A 25,985-nucleotide genomic window follows, 5' to 3' on the forward strand; every position below is an offset into this window, starting at 1 on the left:
CCAGGGAGGAATACTGGAGTGGGTTGCCATTTCCTTCTCCAGGGGATCTTCCTGACCCAGGGATCAAACCCATGTCTCCTGCATTGCAAGGTGGATTTTTTTTTTTTTTTTTTTAACCACTGAGCCACTTGGGAAGCCTGCTTCGTACATCATCTCTCACAGGAGTTGGCCTTTTTTCGGATCCTTGATGTTGAAAAGCCCAGCGCGAGGTCAGTGTCCCGCTGACCCGTGGTCACTTCCCTGTGGTCCAGCGCGCACCCCCCGGGGTGGTGGGGACAAGCCTGTGCCTCCTTCCATGGGGACCCAGGCCGCCTGTATCCTGGAGCTGGGCTGTGCCCAGCGTCCACCGTCCTGCTTCTGAGGCCAGCAGGGGTCGTCCCCATCTCCCTCTGCAGTTAGAGGCGAGCGTGAGACTGAGTTCTGACAGATGGCGGAGGAGGAAGGGAAGGGAAAGCTGCCCCCAGGCCTCTGCTGGACCCACGTCCTACAGGTAACGTCCTGGGGCTGGCGAGGAGACGGGCCGATGCTCACTGAATTCTGGAGCTCCTCTACCATAAGCTCTCCCCCCGCACCCTTTCATGAGCAGGAATTGCCTGCTTGGGGATCCAGGTAAAGACTCACCTGCTTGGGGGCCAGGTAGGGCCCCGGGAGGCTACCCAGCTCTAGAAGTGACAGCTGGTGGATGAGGGATCCACCTGAGGATAAGTGGGCCAGAGATACATCTTTGTTGTGTGGACTCAGTCAGACAGCGCACGCGCTTGGTATCACAGTCCACCCTGTCCTTGAGAATCGTATACTAATTGGTATTATGTGCAGGTTTTTTCTTGGTATGTTTGGTTTTCTGCTACTCTGCTCTGAGTAGCTGGAGGATAGATTTTGGATTACTGTTCCCAGGAGCCTCTAATGTTCTAGTTACTAAAGTCTCAGCAGTGAGTTAAGGAATAACCCTCAAGTGACAAGAATGTTTCCATGTGTGATATAGAAATATGTATCATATATATAAACCGTGATCTGTGTGTGTCACCTCGTACCCATATGGTATATTTAGCACACATACTCACATGTGTACCTGTGTATCTGCACTTGAAAAATGATAAAACTTACCCATATTTGGGATAAAAAGAGAGAATGGAATTAGTGGATAGTTTGCTTGTTTATCTGTTGGCTTTTCCTTTTTCTGAGTTTGTCAGTGATTTATTTCTAACTTTTTATAGCTTTGATGAATTTAGCTGTGGTTTCGATCCAGTTGTTAACTTTTTAAGGAAATGATGTTGGCTGTTAAAGATGTCACAAAAATGATGAACAGCAAATTGAAAATATATCGTCACGTGCGTGGAAATTTGGTCTGCAGCCTGGAGAAGGGCATGGCAACCCATTCCAGGATTCTCGTCTGGAGAATCCCATAGACAGAGGAGCCTGGCGGGCTGCAGTCCACGGGGTCGCAAAGAGTTGGACACGACTGAGTGACTTCGCGTGCACGCACGCAAATAGAATCTCTGTTAATACAGAAAGATACTCATTACAAATTAAAGTCAAGTGATTAACTGTCTACCAGAGACATACCTACAACAAATGGAGACACATTTAACTAAGAAAGTTGTTAGTTGCTCTGTCATGTCTAACTCCACGGACTGTAGCTTGCCGGGCTCCTCTGTCCATGGGATTTCTCCAGGCAAGGATGCTGGAGTGGGTTGCCATTCCCTTCTCCAGGGGATCTTCCCGACCCAGGGGAAATAAACTATGAATGCGCTTAGTCATCTTGGGTAAAACAGTTAGTAATATAGGGAGAAGCCGAGGCTGAGACCTCCAGGGGCCTGGTAACCAAAGAAGCAAATACAGTACTGAGGAGGATGTAGCGTGTATGTCTGTCTATTTAATACCTGTGTTACGCAAAGCCCCCTCAGGCAGACTGAGCCTTCCTCTCCCGGACCTGCAGAACATTTCCACATTTGGCTTCATATTAGGCCACAAGGACACCCCCCACCCAATAAATCAATAAAGGGAACAGTAGTTGACGCCGCATTTTATGACTCAGGAAGAATAAAATTAGAACTTAATAAGAAAACAGTGTAATAAAACCCTAAGTGGGTGTGTTCTTTTAAACATACCGGCTCAAAGTAATGAGGGTTCTTTAAGAGGGCATTTAGAGATTAAGGACATAAAACAAGGGAACGTTTAAAATATAATTGCAAGCCATTTAAAAATTAATGCTGCTGGGCAGAGAAATGAGAACAGACTGGCATGGTTAGTGGTGGGCTGGTAACTATTTAGGGCTTCCCTGGTGGCTCCAATGGTAAAGAATCTATTTAACTATTTAGCAGCTGCTTTTGTAGGCGAGTTTTAAGCATCAGTGGGTTGGTATATTCATTCGTGTTAGTGAGTAAGACAAAAACAAAATAGGGAACACTTACATCAGAACTTCACTGGTACATGAGTAGCTGAGCACTTTCTTTGCTGAGTTGGGTAGTGAAGGAGCTTCAAATCCTAGAGATCGTTTCTGCTTTGCTGTGGGTTGGTTAATTACAGTATAATGGCTGTCCACTGGATGTTGGCTGTAAAATGGTTATTGTTGCAGTGTTACCATTTTAACCAACATTTCCTTTACTCTGGGCTTCCCTGGTGGCTCAGATGGTAAAGAGATCTGCCTGCAATGCAGGAGACCTGGGTTCAATCCCTGGGTTGGGAAAGATCTCTTGGAGGAGGAAATGTCAACCCCCTCCAGGATTACTGACTGGAGAATCCCATGGACAGAAGAGCCTGGCGGGCTGCAGTCCATAGCGTCGCAAAGAGTCAGACGCGTCTGGGCAATGTTTACATTCTTTAGTCTAGGAAATCAACAAAGGTTTAACTTAAGTCCCGATTCATAGCCGTTGCCAGTTTCTGTGGTGGAAATGCCCCTACCATGGTCAGTTTCAAGCTGCCAATGAGGGTATTTGTCATGGAAATGTGAAGAAATGTACGGTATTCACCAGTATGTAGCTGTCCCACCATGGGTGCGGTGTGCTCAGTCATGTCCGACTCTTTGCGACCCCATGAGCTATAGCTCACCAGGATCCTCTGTCCATGGGGTTTCCCAGGCAAGAATACTGGAGCGATTTGCCATCTCCTCCTCCACAGATGTGAATACCCAAATTAGCCATAATAAGTAGGGAGACGATGAGAGAATTACAGCTTTTATTTATTAGTATGGTTTTAATACAGTTTTGAATGAAAGTTTATATACATTCATTTTTAATAATGACAGTGTTGAACAGCAGGCCCCCCCACCCCCCAAATTCCCAAACATTTAGCAAATCAGACTGAGCCAGCTGCAGATGTCGTTGGCAGACAGTTCAGTCCAAAATGTCCTTTGAAGAAAATTCAAAGGATATAATGTTTTCATTTCTAATCCCATAAAATAGACCTTACAGTAATTTGACTGGATAGCCCAAAAAATAGGAGGAAGGAGAAATCTTTCGTTTTAGGAGAAGTTAAAAAAAAAATAAGACTTAGGAAAACAGGGTAGGATTTATAAAGGAAGTTTCTTTCTACCAGTTTCCTTCAGCTATTGTGCAGTGAGTGCAACCTACGTCTGGCAATGCTATCCTTGTTCCTGTGGACCCCAGTCCTCTTAAGAGAGAAGGTGCCAGATATTGAAAACTGAACACATAAGGGCAGAAAAGGAGGGGTGGGAATCTTTGTGGGAGGTTATGGGATGGATTCAGATGATTCTTTGTGGTTATCTGCCGTCCACCTGTTGTGGAACTCGATTCAGCTTAAGCGACAAGTTGTCGTTCAGTTGCTAACTCGTGTCTGATTCTTTGTGACCTGTCGGACTGCAGCGCGCCAGGCTCCCCTCTCCTCCACTGTTTGCTAGAGATTGCTCAAATTCATGTCCATTGAGTCACTGGTGCCATCTAGCCGTCTCATCCTCAGCCGCCCCCTTTTCCCGCTGCAGTCTTTCCCAGCATCAGGGTCTTTTCCAGTGAGTCAGTTCTTCACATCAGGTGGCCAAAGTATTGGAGCTTCAGCATCAGTCCTTCCAATGAACACCCAGGACTGATGGACTGGTTGGATCTCCTTGCAGTCCAAGTGACTCTCAAGAGTCTTCTTCAACACCGCAGTTCAAAAGCATCCATTCTTTGGCACTCAGCCTTCTTTAGTTTCCAGCTTTCACATCCATACGTGACCCCTGGAAGAACCATACCTTTGATTACGTGAACATTTGTCAGCAAAGTGATGTCTCTGCTTTTTAATACATTATCTAGGTTTGTCGTAGCTTTTCTTCCAAGGAGCACGTGTCTTTTAATTTCATTGCAGTCACCCTCTGCAGTGATTCTGGAGCCCAAGAAAATAAAATCTGTCACTATTTCCATCAGTTCCCCAATATGCCATGAAGTGATGGGACCAGATGTCTTGATTCTAGTGTTTTGAATGTTCAGTTTCAAGCAACTGTTTCACTCTCCTCTTTCACGCTCATCAAGAGGCTCTTTAGTTCGTTTTCACTTTCCTGCCAGAAGGCCGGTGTCATCTGCATGTCTGAGGTTGTTGATACTTAGTAAGTATTTGGCCTAGTTCTGAGAGCTTGAGAATGGCAGAGTTCCCCTATGGTCACAGCGTTAGGTGTACCTTAATACAGCTTCATCTGGTCCATACTTTGGGGCTTCTCACCAGATGTATAGTCCTGAGTCTCGTTCCAAGGATGTAGAAAGTCTTGACTACAGCAGTAGTAGGACCAGTTTATACCAATGTGGCTTGTCCGGCTCTCCAACCCATGCTGACCTAGTTGAGTATTTTCAAAAATGCAGACTGCTTGCCCAGGCTTACTTAATCAGGTGCAGTAGACAGAGGAGGAGCAAATGGACCCGGGGCCCAATGTGCAGCTCTTGGTCCCCGTCCTGGGCACCGTCATGGTCCAGGGCTCTAGTGGGGATTGGGGGGTGGCTGACCACACATGCAAGTACCTCATTCTCTCTTGGTCAGTCTTCAGCCAGGCACCCCCACAGACCCACGTGGTGGAGAGTTAAAAGAGCACAGTCTGAGCTCAGAGCATGCCCCAGTCGACAGACCAGCAGTGACCACTGCAGCAGCTGTGGTTCTGGAAAAAAAGCCTGGCTGTTTTCTTGGTTCCGGTCCTTATATTTGGGAGCTGGCTTCTCATCGTCTCATTGCAGGACAAGGTGACCATGTTCCCTTTAAGTGGTTGAATCATGCTGGTTACCATGGGTTTCTCTGTGCAAGTTACGGTAAGACAAGGATTAGAAGCTTACAGATGTAAGTGTGCTGTCCTTGAGCTGGTTTATCATCTAGAAACAAACCTGGTCATTACTTGTAGAGTCTACTTTCCTGAGGCCTGGTGCACACTGCAGAACCTGTAGAAAAAAATCCTGTGTACACCTAGTCCAAGTGAGGTATAGAAAGAGGTGGGAGACATGGAGAGAGAAATGTCGATGATAAGTGAGAATATAAAGTTGGGATATATAGGGAAAGCAATAGAATGTTTGTAACTTACGAGGTACATCTTCTTGCTGAAATTTAGGAAAGTTTAAACAGACCAATAGTCATGGTCCCAGTTGAAAAAGGTTGTCAAAGGCTTCCTCCACTCTCTCTCTGCTCATTTACAAAATGACAGATAAAGGTTATTTCATAGGTAATTTTCCCCATAATACGAGGCAAGTGAAATTACTATGCTATTGAACTTTAAAGGAACAATGAATCCCTGTGGTACTAAAACTGACCAAGGCCATATAAAAAGGATTAATTGTATTAAATATTATAAAGGTAGATTAACTCTGGTATTAAAATCTGACAGCGACCAGAGAGTAAGAAATTTATATGCATAATGTGTCATCTGAATTATATAAATATTAATGGAAACTCTTGAAGTGAACATTTGATCCAGCAATATATTAAGAAGTAATACTCCATAATGAAATAACAGCTATTTTAGGAATACCAAAATGATTCAATATTAGGAGATGTATTAATGTAATTCATGACGTTATTAAGTTAAATAAAAAAAAAAAAAGTTGCTGTTTCAATAAGTGCCAAAAAAGAATTTGATACAATTCAGCCACTGTTTCAGATAAAAGGCCAGGTAAAATAGAAAAGAAAGGAATAAAAGTAACTACAATCAAATGCCTAAATGTATCTTGATGATGGAAGAAATATTCCACTAGAGTGAACAGCAAAGAAGAGCATCTGCTGTCATTTTCATTATTATTAATGACATCAGTGTGGGAGCACTAGCCAATGCAATGATTTAAAATTTTGGGAATCTACATTAGCATCTTTTTTGAAGGCAGAAAAGCCAGGGGCTTCCCTGGTGGTCCAGTGGTTAAGACTTTGCTTCCAGTGCAGAGAATGTGGGTTTGATCCCTGGTGGGGGAGTTAAGATCCCACATGCATTGTGGCCAAAAGGCAAAACATGGAGCAGAAGCAACATTGTCACAAATTCAATGAAGACTTTAAAAACGGTCCACATTGAAAAAAAAAAAAAAAAGATAGGAAAGGCAAAAGAATTCATACTACTAAGGATAGCGGAAGTATGTTAAATAAGCTGGCTAGTTACAAATGGCACCCCACTCCAGTACTCTTGCCTGGAAAATCCCATGGATGGAGAAGCCTGGTGGGCTGCAGTCTATGGAGTTGCTAAGAGTCAGGCATGACTGAGCGGCTTCACTTTCACTTTTCACTTTCATGCATTGGAGAAGGAAATGGCAACCCGCTCCAGTGTTCTTGCCTGGAGAATCCCAGGGACAGGGGAGCCTGGTGGGCTGGCGTCTATGGGGTCGCACAGAGTCGGACACGACTGAAGCGACTTAGCAGCAGCAGCAGCAGCAGTTACAAAACCGCTATACATACATAAATATGACATGAAGAATAAGGAGAATGATAATAATGATCATTTTAATGGTATCTACTGTCCATTTAGTGCTCAGTTGTCCCAGGACTTGTTCAGGGCATGTTAAAGGCACTGCATTTAAATAACCTCCACAACCCCGTGAGATAAATTTCATTCTCATTATACTGGCCAGAAATGTTCCTCACCGTATATACTGATTAATGCCTATTGATGATAGCACTCCATGATGATTATCAGATAATAGTCTTGGGAAAATGGATAAATATTAGAGAATGCAAGCAATAGGTTTGGGAGACGAAAATAACGTATTTTTTTTTTTTTTTTTACATCGTGTTTTCGGGATGGCCTGGTGGAGGTGCCTCAGAAGCATCAGCAAAGCAGTTTGTGAGGCTTGCATGGGAAGTGAGAGGCCGGTCATAGATTTGGAAGTCATCACCTTACAGACAGTGAGGGTCTCAGCATTGAAATTTAATCATTTGTTTTTAACTTTGTGAAATATTTTAATACTATGACATTTTATCTCATTGATTTATTCGTATATGTATTTAAGTTAGAAGTGTGTGTGCACTCATACTGTTACATCGGTGGCAAGGTGTCTGTGTGTATATATATGTATGAATGTATGTATATGTGTGTGTATCTGCTAAGTCACTTCAGTCGTGTCCGACTCTGTGTGACCCCATAGACGGCAGCCCACCAGGCTCCCCCGTCCCTGGGACTCTCCAGGCAAGAACACTGGAGTGGGTTGCCATTTCCTTCTTCAATGCAGGAAAGTAAAAAGTGAAAGGGAAGTCACTCAGTCGTGTCCGACTCTTAGCAACCCCATGGACTGCAGCACACCAAGCTCCTCTGTCCATGGGATTTTCCAGGCAAGAGTACTGGAGTGGGGTGCCATTGCCTTCTCCGGTATATGTGTGTGTATATAAATATATATGTATATAAATATATATATGTAATGAAGAACTGGATTGTAGCTGCATTCACTAACAGGTCATCCTTTTTTGACCACTTAGTACGATATTTAGAAACATAACTTGATGATACTAAAATGTACCTAGGTCATTTTAATGGCTAAAGAATATTTTTGTGTATCTTCTTTGAAAAAAATTCAGTCTTCAACTTTGGGGCAATAAAATTGTTCATTTCCGCCCCCCCTAAAATTAGCCATGTTACGGCAGCTGTTTTTCATAAGCTTTCAATATTTGAAGAATTTCAACAGAAGATGCTAGATTCAGAATTTCTCTTTCATGAGTTATGCTTTTTTAAAAGTGACATGAGTTTACTTTTTAATGTACAGAAGTACGGTGAAAAGATAAAGTGATTCCTAATATCACTGTCCAGATGATGCCACTTATACTTAAAAAAGTAGACACATCTTTAAAAATTGATAGAGCACTAAAAGTTGAAAATGACAAGTGACAGCTTTTTTATTTTTCTGTTGATGAAATACACAAATTGACGAGCTGTGCATATGGGCATGTGCATGTCTAACTCATTGTTTCCATGGCTGTGATTTACTGAGGGGCCCGTCTCCAGGAGTGGGAAGTATTCCTAGATTAAGTCAGCTTCCTGGAAGTTGTTCCGTAGTCTGTTATTCTCCACCGCTTTGGGCTCCATCTTCTGGAATGTTCTTTTCCTTTCTAACGTGTTCCTTAGCTGCTCAATAACCAGAAAACACACCCTGTGAATACATTTCTCAATCTGCTTCCTGCCCATACATAGCTGTGAATGCTAAGGGTCACATTTACATTTGAACTAAGCCATGCTCTTCTATTCCAGATGGGTCACACTTGGGCCAATACAATTTTGTCTCAAAATTTGGGAGGGTCTCCAATGAATTGGATTCTATGCTGTTGCTGGAATGGGATTCAGTTCAGTTCAGTCTCTCAGTCATGTTCGACTCTGCAACCCCATGAATCACAGCACACCAGGCCTCCCTGTCCATCACCAACTCCTGGAGTTCATTTAAACTCATGTCCATCGAGTTGGTGATGCCATCCTGCCATCTCATCCTCTGTCGTCCCCTTCTCCTCCTGCCCCCAATCCCTCCCAGCATCAGAGTCTTTTCCAATGAGTCAAGTCTTCGCATGAGGTGGCCAAAGTACTGGAGTTTCAGCTTTAGCATCAGTCCTTCCAATGAACACCTAAGACTGATCTCCTTTAGAATGGACTGGTTGGATCTCCTTGCAGTCCAAGGGACTCTCAAGAGTCTTCTCCAAAACCACAGTTCAAAAGCATCAATTCTCCGGTGCTCAGCTTTCTTCACACTCCAACTCTCACATCCATACATGACCACTGGAAAAACCATAGCCTTGACTAGACTGACCTTTGTTGGCAAAGTAATGTCTCTGCTTTTGAACATACTGTCTAGGTTGGTCATAACTTTCCTTCCAAGGAGTAAGCGTCTTTTAATTTCATGGCTGCAGTCACCGTCTGCAGTGATTTTGGAGCCCAAAAATATAAAGTCAGCCACTGTTTCCACTGTTTCCCCATCTATTTCCCATGAAGTGATGGGACCAGATGCCATGATCTTAGTTTTAAGCCAACTTTTTCACTCTCCTCTTTCATTTTCATCAAGAGGCTTTTTAGTTCCTCTTCAATTTCTGCCATAAGAGTGTTGTCATCTGCATATCTGAGGTTATTGATATTTCTCCTGGCAGTCTTGATTCCAGCTTGTGCTTCTTCCAGCCCAGCGTTTCTCATGATGTACTCTGCATATAAGTTAAATAAGCAGGGTGACAATATGCAGCCTTGACGTACTCCTTTTCCTATTTGGACCCAGTCTGTTGTTCCATGTCCAGTTCTAACTGTTGCTTCCTGACCTGCATATAGGTTTCTCAAGAGGCAGGTCAGGTGGTCTGGTATTCCATCTCTTTCAGAATTTTCCACAGTTTATTGTGATCCATGCAGAAATAGGTGTTTTTCTGGAACTTTCTTGCTTTTTTGATGATCCAGCGGATGTTGGCAATTTGATCTCTGGTTCCTCTGCCTTTTCTAAAACCAGCTTGAACATCTGGAAGTTCACAGTTCACGTATTGCTGAAGCCTGGCTTGGAGAATTTGAGCATCACTTTACTTGCTTGTGAGATGAGTGCAATTGTGTGGTAGTTTGAGCATTCTTTGGCATTACCTTTCTTTGGGATTGGAATGGGATTAGCACTTCCTTTTGAGAGATACTCTCCTCTTAGACTCAGTCATGACTCGGAGCATGTGAGGCTGTGCTGAAACACGTCCCTTACATTCCTAGTAGCTATTTTGCCCAGCCAGGAGGTTCTCCTAGGCCTGTCTTAAGCTCCTCTGAAGTCTTATCACAGGTCTTACTTCAGTACTCCTGCTTTGGTGTGTGAAAGTTAAAGTCTCTCTGTTGTGTCCAACTCTTTGTGACCCCATGGACTATACAGTCCATTGAATTCTCCAGGACAAAATACTGGAGTGGGTAGCGTTTCCCTTCTCCAGGGCATCTTTCCAACCCAGGGATCGAACCGGGGTCTCCTGCATTGCAGGTGGACTTTTTACCAGCTGAGCTATCAGGGAAGCCCACTTTGCTTTGGTGTGTCCCCGAGGCTATAACTTCCTGGTAGCTTGCTGGATTGTCCGACACAGGGTTTTAACTTTTTGGGGGGAATCATTTTCTTACTAACCAGGGTGGTGTTAAGACACGTTTGTATTCTTATTTTGCTGTTCCCAGAATCTCGATTTTTCTCTAACTTCTCTCTGCACGTTAGCCTGCTCTTTCTGCATCTAGTCCATGTTATTGGTGGTACCTTCTCAAATGCAGTTCGTCAGGACCAGATGACTCTTGTAGTAATTTGTGTTTAGGTCTCTGTCCAAGTGTACACATTGGTTGGGTACCTTTTTTGTCTTCCAGAGTTACCAGTGACAACAGGGCTACATACACATTGTGATTGCAAAACCTGGTCACAATTTTTTTCAGTCTCTTAGAGCAATTTCCACGACACCTGTGTAGCCTCCTACATTCTCAGAGATCCTTGGTTTATTGTTCTGTTTGACCATGTTTGTCACGGGTAGCCCTGTTCAGAGATTCTACTTTTACTAATGTGAACAAATGCTTGTCAACACCCTTCCCCTGTTTTTTTTTTTTTTTTTCCTATGGAATGGGTTTTATTAATAAATACTAAGTTATCTGGAGCCCTTGAATTCGAGGAGGGTGTGTCTGTGGTCTTCTGGGACATGCTGTGCTTTGCCTGGCGTAATTTTACTGTGCTTTGCCTGGCATAATTTTACCATGCTTTGCCTGGCATAATTTTCCCGTGGTTTGCCTGGCATAATTTTATCCTGTTTTGCCTGGCATAATTCTCCTCCTTTCTGTAGGGATGACTTCTCCCCCACGGAAGGGGCTACTCTAAGCCCCTTAGAGTTTGTTCTCTGAATTCATGTGAAAACCTTGGAGACTTTCCTCCCATTGCACGATCAGCTTGGTTCTCCTTCTGGCCAGACCCGACTGTTTGACGTGAGGTGTTTCCACACCCCCTTGCAGAAAGTGAAACAGTGAGGGCATCTGATCTCAACATCTCTTCTGCGAGGGTGGGCAGGGAAATGTCTCGTGGGGCTCTCTCTGAGTGGTCAGCTCATTTGTAAGGGCTCGGGTGCCCTGGTTTCTCTTTGGTTTTCCTTTCTGCTCAGTTCCTGAGAGCCAGAGAAACAGGGTGAAGGAAAGAACCAGAACTGTGTCCCCTTCACATCCTCCCATCTCCACTTGGGCGCCATTGGTCTTTGCATGTCTTCTCTAGGACATTGGCTTCATCAAGGAGCTTGTCTTCTTGGAAAACATCCTCTCCTCTTATGATTGGCGGTTGTTGTTTACGGCTCAGTCATGTCCGAGTCTTTGTGACCCCATGGACTGTGGCCCGCCAGTCTCCTGTGTCTTTGGAATTCTCCAGGCAAGAATCCTGGAGTGCGTTGCCATGCCCTTCTCCAGGAATCAAACCCGTGTCTCCTCGGTGTCGTGCGTTGGCAGGCAGGTTCTCTACCACTGATCACCGGGGAGGCCCACCATTTGCTCTATCCTGGGTCAAACGTTCTGTCTCTCCTAACACCGCTTTTAAAAATCGAGAGGAATTTCTGATCATTAAACGAGATTCGACTTACTAAGATCTCTCCTTGTAGAGATTGTTTTTTATTTTTTGGCTGCACTGGGTTCTGCATTGCAGTGCACTGGTTTTTCAGTTGTGGTACATGTGAGGCTGAGTTGCCTCACGGCATGTGGGATCTTAGTTCCCTGACCAGGGGTGGTACCCACGTGCCTTGCATTGGAATGTGGATTCTTAACCACTGGACCACCAGGGAGGTCCCCTAATCTGATCATCTAATTTATTCATTTACCTAACGGTAGGGAAAATGTAAATCTCAGCTCACATTCTGTTGCTTATGTGGAAAAAAGCAAGACACACATTTAGATTTTCAAACTGAAAAATTGGCACCTCTCACCTTCACAAATGATCAACTAATTAGATTTTTTAAATGTGTGTACAAATTCATGGGTTTAAATAGAAATCTGTATGCAACACAAGCAGCAACACTTAGAACTGGACATGGAACAACAGACTGGTTCCAAATCGGAAAAGGAGTCCGTCAAGGCTATATAATGTCACCCTGCTTATTTAACTTATATGCAGAGTACATCATGAGAAACGCTGGACTGGAGGAAGCACAAGCTGGAATCAAGATTGCCAGGAGAAATATCAATAACCTCATATATGCAGATGATACCACCCTTATGGCAGAAAGTGTAGAAGAACTAAAGAGCCTCTTGAAGAAAGTAAAAGAGGAGAGTGAAAAAGTTGGCTTAAAACTCAACATTCAGAAAACTAAATCATGGCATCTGGTCCCATCACGTCATGGCAAATAGATGGGAAAACAATGGAGACAGTGAGAGACTATTTACCTGGGCTCCAAAACCTCTGCAGATGGTGACTGCAGCCATGAAATTAAAAGACGCTTGCTTCTAGGAAGAAAAATTATGACCAACCTAGACACCATATTAAAAAGCAGAGACATTACTTTGCCAACAAAGGGCCATCTAGTCAAGGCTACGGTTTTTCCAGTGGTTATGTTTGGATGTGAGAGTTGGACCATAAAGAAAGCTGAGCACTGAAGAATTGATGCTTTTGAAGTGTGGTGTTGGACAAGACTCTTGAGAGTCCCTTGGACTGCAAGGAGATCCAATCAGTCCATCCTAAAGGAGATCACTCCTGGGTGTTCATTGGAAGGACTGATGCTGAAGCTCCAATACTTTGACCACCTGATGCAAAGAGCTAACTCATTAGAAAACACCCTGAGGCTGGGAAAGATTGAAGGTGGGAGGAGAAGGGGACGACTGAGGATGAGATGGTTGGATGGCATCACGGACTCAATGGACATAAGTTTGAGTAAGCTCCAGGGGTTGGTGTTGGACAGGCAAGCCTGGTGTGCTGCACTCCATGGGGTCACAAAGAGTCAGACACGACTGAGCGACTGAACTGAAATATATTTGTGAGGTTTCACTCAGTTACAGATCTGTCCTTACCTACTGAAGCTGAAATTGGCTGAGCATCGGCAAGCGCAAGCTCCTTCAGCTTGGCCACTGAGCCTTTCTGACTTAACTCTACTTGTCTTTGATATCATTATTTCTCTTGATTTGTCCAGATGTTCTGGTCTCATCTTGTTTATCCCTGACCCTTAATGAGAACCAGTCATTTCTCCAAGAAGCTCTGGCCTCTTGAAAGAAGAAAAGGTACATCAGAACCAAAATCTGGGTGCTCAGAAGGCCACCGTCCACAGTCAGTTGTTCTAAGAGTCTTCACACAGTTGAAAAGTCTGTATGAAACTTGAGTGTTCATACTGAGGTGTCTGTGGCCATTCTGCTACTTCTGTGCCTGTCTCAGCCATTCTCCTACTTCTGTGCCTGTCTCATGGTTGTGTGTTTACACCCGAGAGGCAAATGACTCATCTCTTTGGTTCACATGCCTTCAGATCAAAAGGAGCCCCACCCAAGTAAATCCTTCTGCACCTGAAGGTTCTTAGGAGACGCACTTTTGTAACTTCACCCCACCCTTGACTCTGGAATGACATGACTTTGGTGTCTTGGAAGAGAACCGAGTATTTGGAAACCAGATATAGGACGTCCCAAAGATGGGCTTCCCTAGTAGCTCAGTGGTAAAGGATCTGTCTGCCAGTGTAAGAGATGGAGGTTCGATCGCTGGGTCAGGAAGATCCCCTGGAGAAAGAAATGGCAACCCCTCTCCAGTATGTTTGCCTGGGAAATCCCATGGACAGAGGAGCCTAGAGGGGCTACAGTCCAGGGGATCGCAAAGTGTTGGACACATCTGAGTGACCGAGCATGCACACACCCGGAGATGACTTCCAGTGAACCACAGCATGTATGCCAGCCCTCAGTACCTTCCCTCCTGAACCTGGGCTCTCTGTGACCTTAATTTACCTGTGAAATCCAGCTGCGTGATGCTGTATCAGCCCACGCCTCAGTCTCAGGGAGGGTGACATATGTCATGTTTGTGACACTGTAAATCCCTGAGCCTCCCATGGAAGAAATCCAGCTTCCATGCTGGAGAGAAAGCAGGGGAACTCTCAGGAGGAGGCCCCGAGACTCTGTATTGGTTTGGCCACAAAAGCTCACTCGGGTTTGTCCATAAGATCTGAGACATCTCAGTAACATGTCGTCCGCACATTGAGTCAACCCCTAAGCTCTCAGTTCTGTATTTACTGGCTCCCTAGAAATAAAGGTGAGACCTTGTATTCCCCAAGGAGGATTTAAAATGTAAACCAGGCAAAGACACAGATCCTCAGATTCACAGAACCTCAGACTAGGTGAGCATTTGGTGGGATGTTAGATATATTTTGTGGGCTTCCCTGCTGGCTTAAGCTGGTAAAGAATCTGCCTGCAGTGCGGGAGGCCTGGGTTTGGTCCCTGGGTCAGGAAAATTCCCTGGAGAAGGGAACGGCTACCCACTCCAGTATTCTGGCCTGGAGAATTCCATGGAATTCTTTTTTTTTCTTTTTTAGATATTTTGTAGATTCAAATTACTTGGTGTTCCATTTCCACTACTTGTATATCCAGCTGTGTGTGAACAGTTCCAAGAACGGAGAACTTCCAGGTCTTGAAAAGGCATCATCTAAGTGCCTGAAAAATAAAACTGGATACTAAGATGTGAATATTGGCATTTGCAAAAGAGGGTCTTGCCCTCTGGATCCCTGTTCACTCAGATGGTAAAGCATCTGCCTGCCAGTTCAGGAGACATGGGTTCAGTGCTCCAGTGTTCAGGCCAAAATACATTGGACCATAAATTACGTGAGCTTCTTGTAAATTCACTTAAGTTATTTAAAATTCACAATGGTTGCAAGAGGGTCAGTATTAATCCAACAGCCAGTAGTGAAATTTTTCTGAAATTTGAAAGAGTTTGAGACCTCTCAGATTCAAGCAATAAAATGATCACTAACTTGGAAAAGAAATCCTTTGTTAGGCTGGTCCACATCAAGAAAATAGACTCTCAAAATGATAATGAGAAAAATCAAGGGGCTAACCTGGTGACTCAGGGTCTCCCTGGTGGCTAAGTTTGGACTTAAGGATCTTTGCTGTCACAGACCTATTTGCCTCAGGTCGAAGCTACGAAAAAACAATACGTGTTTGGTTTTCCAATAACATTGGAGACATTTACAAATCACACTGTGCTGTTCTAACGGTTTATGTAAAACTTCTGTAACTTACCCACTTTTAAATTCATTTCTTGGTCTTACTTATTTCCTGTTATTTTAGTTTCTCGAGACAAGATGAAATTCAATCCCTTTAAAAGAAATTTATGTCTAGGCTGCTGCACAAACCCAGAATTCTGAAATTACTTTCTTTCTTGGCTTCCTTGGAAGAATGTGTCAAGTTCATTCTTTCATGAGGGTCCAGAAGTCCGGTCAGTATTCTTGTTTTGGACCATTTCTTAGAACCTTCGGGGCCTCCCTTGTGGCTCAGCTGGTAAAGGATCTGTCTGCAATGCGGGAGATGTGGGTTCAATCCCTGGTTTGGGAAGATCCCCTCAGAGAAGGGAAAGACTACCCACTCCAGTATTCTGGCCTGGAGAATTCCATGGACTTTATGGTCCGTGGGGCTGCAAAGAGTCAGACACGACTGCGCGACTTTCACTTAGAACCTCCTAGCACTAGATTTGAGGTGTAGATGCCATACTAGGCACTTTGTAAACTAGTGAGACTTATCCAGGACCAGAAGGAGCGTCTGTAATTATTCAAATAGGTCCATGTTGATGATGACCCCTTAAGTCATACTCCTAAGAAGCTGCGACTTTATCATCAAGCATAGTCTATGGCTGCATGGAATTGTATTAGATGTCACTTCCTATGTGAGCTGTGGCCTTCACAGCTGGGAAGAATATAAAGAGTATTCGGAAGAGAACACGGCTGCTTACCAGTGAGTTCAGTGCATCAGATGGTGTCATCGCTTGGTTTGAACATCCTGGAATTGATTAGCGTCCTTCGTTAATGCTGAGCACAGGGGCACTGGCTTCTGACCACTCCTCTTACAAAGGGTTTGAGTGTACAAATCCAGGCAAGAAAGAGGTTTCAAGATAGTGAAGGGAGTGTTAAGAAGTTCATTCCGTGTGACTGTATCTCCATCCTTCATGTCCTACCCCGCTTTTTTGGCCATGGTCTGTTGGGGTTAACTTAAGGTATGCACATTCAGTAGATTTTCCATTTGGATATTTGATTCCCAGCCCCTACATTGGAAACTTTCCAAGAATCCATCGATAGAGAAATGAATTAATTATCTTTCCTCTTACACATCTATACAGACCCATGTCATTTATCCTGAGCTGAAATGGTCCCAGTTCAATGTTTTTCATTGTCTCACTTACTCTAAAACTCTTCTTTTGTTATACACTTTTCCATGCTGGTGAGTTTGTTTCTTCTTATATATTTTCTTCCTCAGATTTATAAAATTCAGAGAATGTTACCACTGAAGGCAATTTAAGGATTGACTCCAAACCTACCCCTTTTCAGATAATGAAGCCTATTCAGAGAGGTTACACCAACAATTCCCAAAATGCACAGGTCGCTTATAGCAAAAAGACACTTGACACTTTTCTCTGGAGTTTGTTAAATGGCAAAAAGGAACATTAATGGCATTATTATTTTTTTCTATTACAAGACTCCGGACTTAATGGGTCTCTGTTTTGTTAATCACATCTAAATGGGTTTCTTTGGATATTTTCATTACATTCAAATTACACAGAACTAAAACTAGTATTTTCAGTGTCAAAAGCTCAAAGCCTCCCAATAAAATGGTTTGATCCCTGCCAAAGCAAAAATAAAAATAATCAGAATTCTCACATACTAAAATCACATTCTACAACAGACTGGTTCCAAATAGGAAAAGGAGTACGTCATGGCTGTATATTGTTACCCTGCTTATTTTAACTTATATGCAGAGTACGTCATGAGAAACACTGGGCTGGAGGAAGCACAAGCTGGAATCAAGATTGCCGATTGCCGGGAGAAATATCAATGACTTCAGATATGCAGATGACACCACCCTTATGGCAGAAAGTCAAGAAGAACTAAAGAGCCTCTGGATGAAAGTGAAAGAGGAGATTGAAAAAGTTGGCTTAAAGCTCAACATTCAGAAAACTAAGATCATGGCATCTGGTCCCATCACTTCATGGCAGATAGATAGGGAAACAGTGGAAACAGTGTCAGACTTTATTTTTCTGGGCTCCAAAATCACTTCAGATGGCGATTGAAGCCATGAAATTAAAAAACACTTACTCCTTGGAAGGAAAGTTATGACCAACCTAGACAGCATATTAAAAAGCAGAGTCACTGACTGACTGAACTGAAAATCACATTCTAATGATTTTTAAAGGTTGCTTAAGTTATATTTCTAATATTACAAATTATCATTCAGTTTAGTTGCTCAGTTGTGTCTGACTCTTTGAGACCCCATAGACGGTAGCACAGCAGGCTTCCCTGTCCATCACCAACTCCTGGAGCTTGCTCAAACTCATGTCCATCAAGTCGTTGATGCCATCCAACCATCTCATCCTCTGTCGTCCCTTTCTCCTCCTGTCTTCAATTTTTCCCAGCATCAGGATCTTTTCCAATGAGTCAGTTCTTTGCATCAGGGGGCCAAAGTATGGGACCTTCACCATCAATCCTTTCAGTGAATATTTAGCACTGATTTCATTTAGGATGGACTGGTTGGATTTCCTTGCAGTCCAAGGGACTCTCAAGAGTCTTCTCCAATACCACAGTTCAAAAGCATCAATTCTTCAGTGCTTAGACTTCTTCACAGTCCAACTCTCACATCCATACATGACCACTGGAAAAACTACAGCTTTGACTAGATGGACCTTGGTTGACAAAGTAATGTCTCTGCTTTTTAATATGCTATCTAGGTTGGTCATAACTTTCCTTCCAGGGAGTAAGCGTCTTTTAATTTCATAGTTTATCAGCATCATTTTCTATAATACCAAATGAATTTAATGATTGTCTTTTGATCAATATACCAAACTTTACTTACTCTTCCCTTCTGCCTCCTGTGGGTGCTTCACAGTTTTTACTGCTATGAATATTTCCCTGCACTCAACTTTCGATTTGTTAAGTTTCTTTTCAATGAAGGTTTAGGTGGGAGGTTACTGGGATTATTTCAAGAGCATGAGTAAAACATCGTGATACAAGACACGAGAGTGGATACGTAAGGAAATGCCTCACATCTAGTCCCGCGTCATCCCCCCAGTAGTGTGATTTCAGCATGTCACATAGCCCGCCAAAGATTACTTTCTTCTTGTTACAATGATCGTAGACAAACGTTTTGAGCACAACTGTTATTAGTGCAATTTATCAATAAAACACTCTGTCAAGTGGCACAATAAGGCAACTGCTTTATTAATGATGTTGAACGTTTCTTCGTGAGTCTTGAAATGCTCCTTTCCTAAAGGGTTGTGGCATTTTCCTTTCCTGTAATCCCCTAGTCCATTCCTTTGTAAAACGTCTGGCTTATGTATGGAACCTAAAACTACACATTAACTTTGCTCTGATTTCAATGTCTCTAATTGTCTCTGATTTTAATCCTTCTTAAATTAATACCATAGGTATCATGTAAGGAAAGAAAAAAGTAATCCATAAAGAGAATGTCTGTCCTGTTGATGGATTGACATTAGATAATATTTTAATGACTACTTTTCAGTCTTCAGAGACCCATTAGAGTCCCCAAGTAACATCATTTCTCTAAACATACGAAGTAAGCATATGATATTGATCCTAGACATATTGCAATTTAGGAAAAAGAAAAGCTTGGACATTTAAAAATCCATGGATACTGTAATCTGTCTCAGAAATCTGGGTTTAAATTCCTTCACCAGTGTCTCTGAATAAGAAGCAAGTAATTAGAGGTGGGGCTTATGGAAAAGAAAAAGATACTAAGCTCAAGCTAAGAGCTGTTTTTCAGTTGCTTACTTGTGTCTGACTCTTTGTGACCCAGTGGACTGCAGCATACCAGACCTCTCTGTCCGTCACTATCTCTTGGAGTTTGCTCAGATTCATGTCTATTGAGTCAGTGATGCCATCCAACCATCTCATCCTCTGTCGTCCCCTTTTCCTCCTGCCTTCAATCTTTCCCAGCATCAGGGTCTTTTCCAGTGAGTCAGCCCTTTGCATCAGGTGGCCGAAGTATTGGAGCGTCAGCATCAACCCTTCCAACGAAGAGTCAGGATTGGTTTCTTTTAGGATTGAAGAGACATACATTCAAAAAAAAAAAAAAAAAAAAACCACATACATCAAGGTATGGGAGAATGAATGTTGTATACATTTTCAGTTTCACTTTGACTTTCTGTTTTTTAGACTGTTACTTTTGTTGACTTTTCCAATTAACCAATTAACTACCAGTATAGTAATACCCCCAAATCAATGTTTAACAAATATTCATTAAATTAAAAAGAAAAAAACCCAGAGAATCTCAAGAGGTGTTCAGCAGTTCTCACTCTATATTTGGAAAAAGTTGGAGCCGCTGTGACAATGAGGAGACATTGTGCTGTATCCATCCCCGGAATCTGAGATCCGCTGTTTGCGATGGCCATTTCAAGAACCACAGCTCCGCGTTGTGAAGGAGCCAGCTTCACTGATTCTCAGAGCAGTGGCCGATGCTGACGTATCCACCTGTGACTGTACGCTGCTTAAACTCAGAGTCATCCTCCCTGGTGTTTTGGTGTTTCTTAAAGTCCATATTTTCTTTAATATCCAAATTACGAAAACTATGAAACCGCATTCCATAAGCTGCAAGAAAGCCATTCTTCCTTTGGATTTCCCTCCCGCAGACCTGTTACACTCTCCCCTGTTGCGTACAGCAGTTGTCCTGATCATGTAGACGTCTCCTGAGCATGTAGACTTCTCCTGAGCATGTAGACCGCTGTCGGACTCTAGCAGATCACTCATGCTCTCTATAACCGGTTTCTCCAGAGCATCAGGCTGTGCAACCAGTTTCTGTCCTCAGTTCAGTTCAGTTGCTCAGTCGTGTCTGATTCTTTGCGACCCCGTGGTTTCTCTCCTAGAGGGACACACATATTTTCCTTAATTCTCCAAGGCGCTAAGACAATTATTTTAAAAGTAACAGAATACACTGAAGATTCAGGAATGAAATAACAAGAATATAGAGGACTACGGCTAGAAGCGGTTACTGTTAGAACACTCAGTGTAGCCATGGCCAGCTCACTCCCACCACAAGAAGATCTCCAGTTGTCTCCACACTCTGGAATACTGGCCCTTAGAATCCCTGTGGTGGAAGTATGAGTGGGATTGTGACCTGGTGTTTATTTTCTTTTAGATGCTATTTTTTATTCTGAGTGTTAGGTTTTTTTACATCAAAACCGAGAGGATGGTACAGAGGTTTCCCATGTATTTCCTGCCTTGATATGTATATGACTTCTCCCATTATTGACATCACGGAATGGTACTATTTTTTTTAATAAAAAATGGTGCATTTTTATAAAATCAAAGATGAAACCTCATTATGACACATCATAATCACTCAAAGTCCATTGTTTAACGTAAGGTTCACTATTCAAGTTGTCCATTCAGTGGGCTTGGACAAATGTATAATCATGTATCCATCATTATAGAATCTCACAGGGTAGTTCCTCTGCCTGAAAAATCCTCTGTGCTCTGCCTCTTCATCCATGGAAACTCATCCATGCCTTCTCCACCTTTCAGTCGTTCAGTCGTGTCCAACTCTTTGCGACCCCATGGACTGCAGCACACCAGGCCTCCCTGTCCATCACCAACTCCCAGAGTTTACTCAAACTCATGTCCATCGAGTTGGTGATGCCATCCAACCATCTCATCCTCTGTCATCCCCTTCTCCGCCTGCCTTCAATCTTTCCCAGCATCAGGGTCTTTTCCAATGAGTCAGCTCTTCGCATCGGTGGCCAAAGTATTTGTCTCTGTTAATACACAGATGAAATTCTGTCCTGTCTTTTATATACAAGTAAATTTTCACAGAAGTACTTGTTTATTAAACTGTATGGTCACAGTTATTTGTGCTTGCTGGGAGCAGTAGAAAAATGACTTCCACGTTAACCACTAGTTGAATCAGTGTCTTATTTATAAATATAATGACAGGCGCTGTAATTATTTTCCATTGTTGTTGTTACTCGATAGATTAACAACATCTATCGAGTTTTTTGTGGGACTATAAGGCAATTCATACATTTAACTGGAGAATACATATACACACAGTATAGGGTTTCCCTGGCGGCTCAGATGATAAAGAATCTGCCTGCAGTGTGGGAGACCTGGGTTCAATCCCTGGCTTTGATCCCTGGGTCAGGAAAATGCCCTGGAGAAGGAAATGACAATGCACTCCAGTATTCTTGCCTGGGGAATCCCCGTGGACAGAGAAGCCTGGCGGGCTACAGCCCATGGGGTCGCAAAGAGTGAGACACGACTGAGAGACTAAGCTTAGCACATACACCGTGTAACACATACTTACTGATTTTACTCTTACACTTGTAACTTGTAATCCTTTTCATGGTGCAAACTGAGAATAGTTTGTATATTAATATATTTAATGCCCTGTGTCCTTTTCACGGAGTCATTTTGTTTTACAAAAATACAGAAACTTTTGTTCTTTGTAGTCAGCTAAAGCAGAAAATCAGGTCAGCAATCACATGCATAATTACATATCTTTCCCTTCTACCTAAATGTGTACAAAAATATTTATGATCTTAACTTCCAATGGGAAGACATATTCTGCCTCAAGATGCTGAGAAAATGCTCTTTTTTTTTTTTTCCTTTTTAACAATCCCTTTTGGATGGATACACGTTAGTGTCATCTCTTTAAAGAGTTACGTGGAAATGCAGACTGCTTGCAGAGAAAGAGGATGCCACGGAAATCGCCGAGGAAGGTTTGTAACTTGCATATCATGAACAGTGTTGCTGAAGCATATGTTCTCAACGCTCTCCGGTCTATCTTTGGTCAGTACCACGATCTCAGGCATGGAAGATGAATGCTATTAAGATCGGCTCGTCGACTTCAGAAGAATCTCCTCCAGCGATCCTTAGATAGGGGAATGTGAATGGGGCACATTGACATTCCGTCTGTCATTCACTCAAAAATGTTTAAGTACTGCATAATAACTTTTCTTTTCTTTTTTTGCTATACAGTAACTCCTTGTTGGTTCTCCATGTTAAATGGAGCAGTGTGTCCATGTCCATCCCAAACTCCATAACTATCCCTTCCCACATCCTTCCCCCTGGTGACCATAAGGTTATTACAGAGGACTGAGCAGAGTTCCCTGTGCTGGACAGCAGGTCCTTGCTGGTTCTCCATGTTAAATGCAGCAGTGTGTCCATGTCCATCCCAAACTCCTTAAGAATCCCTTCCCCTGCAACTGTTACTTCATTCTTTCAGTGTGTGAATCTCTTTGTGTTTTGTAAGTACATTCATTTGTATCATTCCTTTTTAGATTCCAAGTATAAGGAATGTCATCTGATATTTCTCCTTCTTTGTCTGACTGACCACTCTTAGTATGACAATTTCTAGGTCCATCCATGTTGAGGCAAATGGCATTATTTCGCAGAATAACTTTTCAGGAATCCTTTCCAGTGTGGAGGATGGAGTGGAGAAACTAGATACATGAGCTGGAAAGGCAGTGGCTCCTTTGATCTTTTCGGGTGATGTGGGGTGCTCCCTTTATTAGGTTGCACCTGTATGACTAGGATCAGGAGCTTACCAGATGTCTGAAAATATGGATAATTTGAAATGGTTCCAAAGATGAGAAACATGAGAGAGAGCTGGGGGAAATCACTCAGTTAAATAAGCAGCACTTGCTGGAACTTCCACATAATTCAGCATTTAAGGTGAATTTACCATGGAGAAAAATGTTCCAAGGTTCAGAAAATAATTACATCTTTGGACAGATATGGTAAAAAAAATAGAGGGGAAAAAATAAAATTGGGGGAAAAATTAGAATGAGCTCTATTTTGACACAGTTCTGTATTTTGGCATGCTGCCATCATGCGATTGCAGAGTTGCACACAACTTAGGGACTGAACAACAGCAATGTATTTTGAAATTTGTTGGCCTGGCCATAAAGTTCATTTGCGCTTTTCCATAAGATGTTCCAAAACTCAATACTTTCTTGTGTTACCTTTTGGATTATATCTATTCAGAATAATAGGGGACGACAGAGGATGAGATGGCTGGATGGCATCACTGGCTCGATGGACGTGAGTCTGGGTGAACTCCGGGAGCTGGTGATGGACAGGGAGGCCTGGTGTGCTGCAATTCATGGGGTCGCAAAGAGTCGGACATGACTGAGCGACTGAACTGAACTGAACTGAACTGATTCAGAAAAAGGGCCAGTTGATTTGGAAAAGTGCTTTCAGAAAGCAATTCAGTTTCATGAATCTTTAAATGGAATGAAATATATATATGTCTTTTAGTACATAAATTCTTTTTTTAAATATTTATTTATCTTTGGAGGTGTTGCGTCTTTGTTGCTGTGTGGGCCTTTCTCTAGATGCGCTGAGCAGGGCCTTCTCATCGCAGTGGCTTCTCCTGTTGCTGAGCAGGGAGGGGCTCTTCGGAGCTCAGGCTTCAGTGTTTGTGGCCCCCGGGCCTTATAGCACAGGCTCAGTACTTTCGGTGCTTGGACTTGGTGATGCCATGGTGTGTGGGGTCTTTCAGGGTCAGAGATTGAACCTGCGTCGCCTACACTGGGGTGGATTCCTTACTACTGAGCCAGCAGGGAAGCCTGGAATGAAAAGTATTTTAAAACCACTGCAACACAGTTTAGCTTTAACAGCTTTAATTCATATGTCTGATTTCAGCCTGACTATTCTTAGGAAAAATAGGAAGCTTCTTGGAGCTGAAGCTCCAATCCTTTAGCCACCTGATGCAAAGAGCTGACTCATCGGAAAAGACCCTGATGCTGGGAAAGATTGAAGGTGGGAGGAGAAGGGCACGACAGAGAAGGAGATGGTTGGGTGGCATCACGCACTCGATAGACATGAGTTCGAGCCAGTTCTGGGAGTTGGTGATGGACAGGGAACCCTTGCATGCTGCAGTCCATGGGGTCACAGAGTTGGACACGACTGAGCAACTGAACTGAACAGATTCTTAGGAAAGTCCAGTCTCACAATTCATAAATAGGCCCAGTATACCTATTCTACGATTATGAATCAATTTCAAGAGTAATTTTAGAGTCAGATTTAGTAATATCTGTGAGAACATTTATGGAGCTTGTGGCGTGTTAAAGACAAAAAATTATACGTTAGGGACAGCTTTCAGCAGAGAGGAAGAATGAGGCATTAGTCACTGCTAGTGTTACAGGTGTGATAAAACATGGCCAGAAAATCTCCATATTCATTGGACAATACGTCACACCACATGTAGGGTCTCAATGCTGTAGTGGCTTGAAGTCATTTTTCCTTTAGCCTGGTTGCACAGTATGGCCCAGTAGAGTTGTTTGTACAAATGTTGTTGGTAGGGCACCACGCCTAGAGATTCTCACCCAGTGCTGGGGGGTGGAGGGTTGTGGAAGATGGCTTGCTGCTTCCTGAGGCCCCCACAGTTGATGTGAATGCACACCCAGAGCGGAAACTCCTGCCTGGAGTTAGAAATAAAACTGAGGTTCTATCCTCGTCTCTGTTTCTATTTCACTTCCATTGAGATCAGTAAGACCTGGCTTCAAATATATGATATGTTTTTTTTTTTTTTTGCAACATATTTTACTTTCTTTTTCAAGTATTAAAAAAATAATGTTTATTTATTTATGGCTGTGCATGTAAGCTTTCTCTCGTGGTGGTGAGTGGGTTTCTCATTGTGGTGGCTTCTCTCATTGTGGAACCCGGGATCCTGAGTATAGGATCAGTAGTTGTGGCTCCTAGGCCCCAGAACACAGGCTCAGTAGCTGCTGTGCAAGGGCTTAGTTACTCTGCAGCACGTGGGATCTTCCTGGATTGGGGATGGAGCCCACGTGTCCTGCATTGGCTGGTGGATTCTTAACGACTGCACCAGCAGAGAAGTCCCCAGCATAGTTTAGAAGCATCGATAAATGAAGATATTCCCTGAGAAGCGGATTCCACAGTTGTGGTCTAAAAAGAGAAGTTTTAGGCCACCCCCAAGTTAAATTGGGGATATAGGATGTCCCTGGTGGCTCAGATGGTAAAGCATCTGCCTACAGTGCGGGAGACCCAGGTTCGATCCCTGGGATGGGAAGATCCTCTGGAGAAGGAAATGGCAACCCACTCCAGAACTCTTGCCTGGATAATCCCATGGACGGAGGAGCGTTGTAGGCTACAGTCCATGGGGTTGCAAAGAGTCGGACACGACTGAGTGACTTCACTTCACAAGTTAAATTAATAAAATGGGGTTACAATCTCACGAAAAGACTTGGTATTCACTTCCAGCTAAGGATGCCAACTGGCTGGTTCTTGTTCCTTATAAAGTGGCTGGCATGTGATTTGGGGCTGTGATGAAAGGAAATTTGGGTAATATTAAGAGACCAGCCTACTGCTTCATATCAAGCCAGGATCGTAGGAATACTCAGAAGTCAGCAACCATTTAATCAAGTGTGTTAACGCTGATAACCGAGGGGGACATCTCTCTGTTGCCTTCCCCTAGTTTA

The 25,985-nt window shown here is 43.2% G+C and overlaps 1 protein-coding gene across 14 annotated transcripts in view; it reads left to right on the top strand.

Annotated features, from left to right (window-relative positions):
• The window catches only part of LOC147339722 (uncharacterized), a 496,256-nt gene that overhangs the window by 194,045 nt on the left and 276,226 nt on the right, over positions 1–25,985 (top strand). For 2 of the 14 annotated variants that reach the window (XR_015159002.1, XR_015158997.1), the window contains one exon: positions 17,292–18,735. The exons of the other annotated variants lie outside the window; for them this stretch is intronic. The gene's annotated coding sequence lies outside the window, so the exon portion shown is untranslated. Of the gene's footprint in view, positions 1–17,291; positions 18,736–25,985 lie in introns of those variants that run through there. 14 annotated transcript variants of the gene reach the window in all.

This window comes from Bos grunniens, chromosome X (genome assembly GCF_055505025.1).
Source record: "Bos grunniens cultivar Pamir isolate PY7600 chromosome X, Bosgru_T2T1.0, whole genome shotgun sequence".
Classification (NCBI taxonomy): Eukaryota; Metazoa; Chordata; class Mammalia; order Artiodactyla; family Bovidae; genus Bos; species Bos grunniens.